Below are 5,151 nucleotides of genomic sequence, written 5' to 3'. Positions count from 1 at the left end.
ATTTTCTGGGGGCATGGACCTTTCACTGTTCTTTTCTTCTTCATTTTTTTTTCACTAGAACTTTCTAAGAATTGCCCCAATTTGTACTCTTGGGACATGAACTTTTTTTTTTTTGACTCTAAACTTGATTCCAAAAGAGGGTGGTCAAAGAAAATAACACAGGCTCAAAAGGGGTAACAAAGGGTATAAAGTATTTGGATAGCAGAAAAAGGGCCTCCTAGCCTCGAAAACGCCAATTGGTATCCTTTCCCGATCACATCATTGATGAACATGCCTGTCTTCTTGGGTCTTTTCAGTGTAAAGTTGTATGAGCAATACTTTCCTCGCTGTGAGTGACCCTTGTCAATTTGGGTGAGTTTTCTTGGATTTTGTCTTGATGTAAAAGATGCATTTTGCCACTAACTGATCCATTTCAAGTTGTCTGGAATACACCTTCTTTTGAAAAATACTTTCTATCTCTTAATGCTAAACATACTTGAACCCGTCCGATTATCCTTAAGCCGGATCTTCTTAATAATTCAAAAGGTAGAGATCCTTAACTTCCATGAGCATAACTGTTTTGGTTCCATATAAAATTGCCTCATGCTTATTTTTCAAATGTTATATGTCTCTATTCATCTTCAAAAGTGTCTCTTTCTCACTTATCCAATTCAAGAGTAAATCAATTTTCTAAGATCTGGCAAAAAATCCGCATGCATGTCATGTCATGTCACTAGAACTAGTGTGAAAAGAAATATGCACAAAATGGCAGACTATTTTTTTTATTGAATAAAAGGATAGAAGGGTCCGATAACATAAAAGAAGAAGAAAAGATGACAAAAATAAACTACCATGGCTGAAGGAGGAGTGACTTTCCAGTTACTAAGCGACATCTTAGCCACACATTCACACATCAGCATTACTACGACATTTGACCATTTTGATTGCTTTGGATTCAACACTCAAATTTTGACAATCATCCCGAGCAGCCCATGTCTTATTGCTCAAATCTGGTATAGTCAACCCCCACATTTGCCTCCATTTTTAATTTTTCACCGCCAACTTGCCTACTTACCTTTTCGTGACCCTGGATCAACAACAATGGTGCTTGTTCCATTGGTCGAGAAGATGATTTTATTTCCGAGAGATCTTGGATTGTTTTTTGTGACTCACCATTGCAAAGCAACAAATCGACAATCTTTGACTAGATTTTATTTCAAAACAACAAGCATGTTAGAATAAACACTCTTTCTTTTTCCTTTTTTTGTTTCTTTCCTTTCTTTTTAAACCATTCGATCGAACCTGATGTGGGTTGCCTACGTGACGCCGCATGAATCAGATCTTTACGTAGTTCGGGAAGATTAGGAATAAAGAAAATAAACTAAATCTTTTTTGTTTTTGGATTTTGAATTTTCTTTTTTTTAATTTCGAAAGAAAGACTTACAAAGAAGAAAGAAAATATCTTTGAATTTTGAACTTTTATGTTAAAATTGTGAAAGAAAGACTTCAAAAGAATTTTTTTTTGAATCTTTAATTTTCTTTTCAATTTTTGAAAGAAAAACTTCTAAAGAAGAATGAAAATATTTTTTGATTTTTAGAAGAAATTAAAAGAAAATATTTTTGAATTTTTTTTTTTAAATTTGGGGTCTTAAAGAAAGACTTTTCTAAGAAGGAAGTGAATGAAAATATTTTTGGATTTTTTGAAAATTGTGGGCCGGAACCGATGAAGTTTGCCTACGTATGTCATATCCGGTGAGAATCAGACCCGCGTAGTTCGTCAGTTTTGACGCAACAGGAAAATATGACTTATTTTGAAATGAATTTTCCTCTTCTCTATTTTTTTTCCCAAAATTTCGGCAGAGTTTCAGGATAATTTTTTTTAAGCAATCCACTAGGCAAGTGCCTAGGGCTAGTTTTATTAATACTAAAAAAAGAAAAAAAGAACCACATAGGAAGAGTACAAATAAGGGGGACAATAGACCAGTAGTGTTGCCTATATGCCTTGGCTATATAATTACTCCTCTGCGCCTCACGTTGCCCTTATAGCAGCCTCATGTAGAGGAGTCATGGGATAGCTGCCGGCAATGTCTCACGAGGGCATATAATCTCATAGCCATTTGGACATTTTTCCAAAGGCATATGGCTAGAGCAACACAAACTGGACTAAACCTTACCTTACTATTCCTATTGAGGCAAATAAAAAGCCTCACCTACTAGCATGCATGTAAAAAGAAGGAACTAGCTAGCACTAAATATTCTATGATCATCACAGAGTTTATAACATACTCTGTGATGATATTACATAGCACTATACTAATGTGATGGTATAATAAAAATATGTAGACGTAACAGTGATGTCCTCTCTTCTCTAATTTTGTGAAGTCTTCAACTTGTATACTCTTGTCTTCCTCATTAACCCTTTTCAAGATGTCTTCAAAATTCATAATTTTTTCTTTGAACGATTGGACTTTGTGGATGTAGTTTGAGTGGCCTGTTTTTGTTTGGCAACTCTCATTGGAAGTCGCCTTACGTTTGCATCTTCATTCACCCTACCGTCCCAACTTTTATCCCTTATGCGAGACTTTTTATTTTTTCCACTATGCATTGGTGATAAATCACCCTTCCTTGCTGCCTCTGCCCGGCGTTGGTTTAGAATATCATCTTCCTCACCCTCTACATATGTATCTCTGCCCACAATTACCGGATTTGGCATGTCTTGACCAACATCTTGTGTCACCATAGTGTTTCCCTCCTGTTTAGTAACTAAGATTGCCTTGTGTTGTTTTTATTTAATTTATAATTTATTCCTGCTTTTGCTCATACGTCCAGTGCTGCCAGTAATAATATTTAAAGATTTTGCAGGATTTGAGCTTACCATTGCATCCAAAAGCTGTCTCTCCTCATCTGAAATTTCTGGAATGGTTGCCACAATTTGATGCTGCCCAGGCTTTTCTGACACTGTTGCTGTACTACCAGTAGTAGGACAAACAGCTGCATCTCTGAGCTGCTTCCTTTTTTTTGCATCAAGATTTGAGGTGGTTGCTACTATTTGTTGTTGCCCGGATATCATTGTTGCTGCTGCTTGAACATTAGCAACTGGATCTTCCTGTTTTCTGTGTACTGCTGCAGCTTGCTTTGAACTTCCAGGTGAAGAAATTCTTGGCAGAAAAACTGGAGCATTAACGTTCAGTTTGCTCTTGGCTGCTCTATCAGGTTTTGAGACTGCAATGGAATCAATCTCTTCTCCTGCAATATATTCCTCTTCCTTGTCTGCCTCCTCCGATGAGTACCCAGCAAAACCATCTCCCCAATCTTCTTCATCATCCTCCTCACGCTGATCCTGCCACAATTTGGATTTAATAGCCATCAGCCGCACATTGCCTGTATTACCTCATTATTTTCCCCCGTTGACAGCATTAGCTTCCCAGATTCCCCTTCAAACTCCCCATAAGACTCGACTGACTGAGAAGGAACATCGTAAACGGAGGTATTCAGGGTAACCATAGGTTGTTTAACCATTGTAGATTACATCATCATTTCATTCTGTGCATCTTTAATTATTTGTTCTACATGAGGATTTGAAAAATGCAAAGTAGGCACATTGGAGCTGTGATCTTGGATGTCAAATTCAGTCCCCAAATTATCCTTAGAGTCCTTTCGTCGAACATCCAAGTTCTTGTCCAAACCAACACTGTCTGGCCTTCCTTGTTCATTACTGGGCATTACAACTAGTTGTGTGGACATCTCTTGATCATTTAAAACTATTACATCAACTTCTATATCCCCAGCAGCTGCAAGAATCTCGAACATATTTGAGTTGGCACCAGTATGAGAGACATTTCGTCGAGTACCTTGGTTCTGCTGTTTTGGTGACCCATCCTTCTTTGTGGGAGATTTTCGAGCTGATACCTCCTTCCAAACTCCTTGATTTTTACTCCTATCACCTCCTTTATCATCCTCATTTAACTTTCCAGTGCTATTTTCGATCATTACATTATTTTTCCTCCCTTTTTCATTCCCAGAAATCTGGGCCATAACTTCTCCATCAGACCTGTGTTCTGCAATTTTTTGTTGTTCAAACCAGGTGATTTTTGGGGCATTCCATCTAAGGGCTTAGTTGCTATATTCCCCCTATATTCACCACCTGAGAATAAAGTTTCCATATTTAATCTATCCTTGTCTCCATTATTTTGATCACCATCTATCCTCACTACTGCTTCTTTTTCCCCAGAACCATCTTGTAAATTTCGCTCCGTAGGTCGAGGACCAGTTGCAACACCAATCACAGCATGGTCACTTCTTGAACCTGTAGCAGCTGCAGAGTCAATTTGATTTTTACCAATAGGTCTTGCTTCCTCAACATGACCAGCTGCTCCTTTTGAAGTAACACCGGGTACCAAAATAGCTGCAACAGCAACCAACTTGTCATACGCTTGCACTATAGGTTTTACAGCATTAGAGATCCTAGCTAAAGCTATCCTAGCAGGCACATCTCTTGAAGGCTTAGATGGTCCTTTATCCAATTTCAACACCTCTTCTATAGGCACAACTGGAGCAGTAACATGTGGTGCTGTTGAATCATTAACACCACTCATATCCCCTGCACCATCTTGGCCTGATCTATCCCTGTCATTGACCTGCTTTGCAAAAAGATTTTGTACTCCACTACCTGCTAAAGCTGTCTTATTAGGATTTTGATCACTCTGAACCCTTCACCTAACTGGTTACCATCAGCTATACTATTTCCAGCTTTATCATTGCTTACAATATCAGTTTGTTTTCCTTCACATGTTTGCAATACCTGTTGCTCGTTAGAATTTCCTTTTGTTGTTTCACCCCTTTGTTGCATAGCCCTTTTTGCATTGAGATATTCCCTAGCATCTCCTTGTAATTTGTCCAGATTACCCAGGCCTTGGCTTTCATCCATACCAACTACAACTTCCTTATTTTTCTCATTCCTCCAACGACATGCCTTTTCTTCATGCCCTTGATGTTTACAACATGTGCAATATTTTGGGAGATTATCATACAAAATCTCCTGCCAATATTCAACTAACTTCCCAGAATTTCTATCCAAAATATGAATCCTAACTCTCTTAGGATGTTTATCCAATAGATCAAGCAAGACCTTAACCCTAGCTGTGCTTGGTCGCGTTCGATCTTGGGTCGCTT

This window comes from Nicotiana attenuata, chromosome 7 (genome assembly GCF_001879085.1).
Source record: "Nicotiana attenuata strain UT chromosome 7, NIATTr2, whole genome shotgun sequence".
NCBI lineage: Eukaryota > Viridiplantae > Streptophyta > Magnoliopsida > Solanales > Solanaceae > Nicotiana > Nicotiana attenuata.
Note: the sequence above shows the minus strand (reverse complement) of the source record.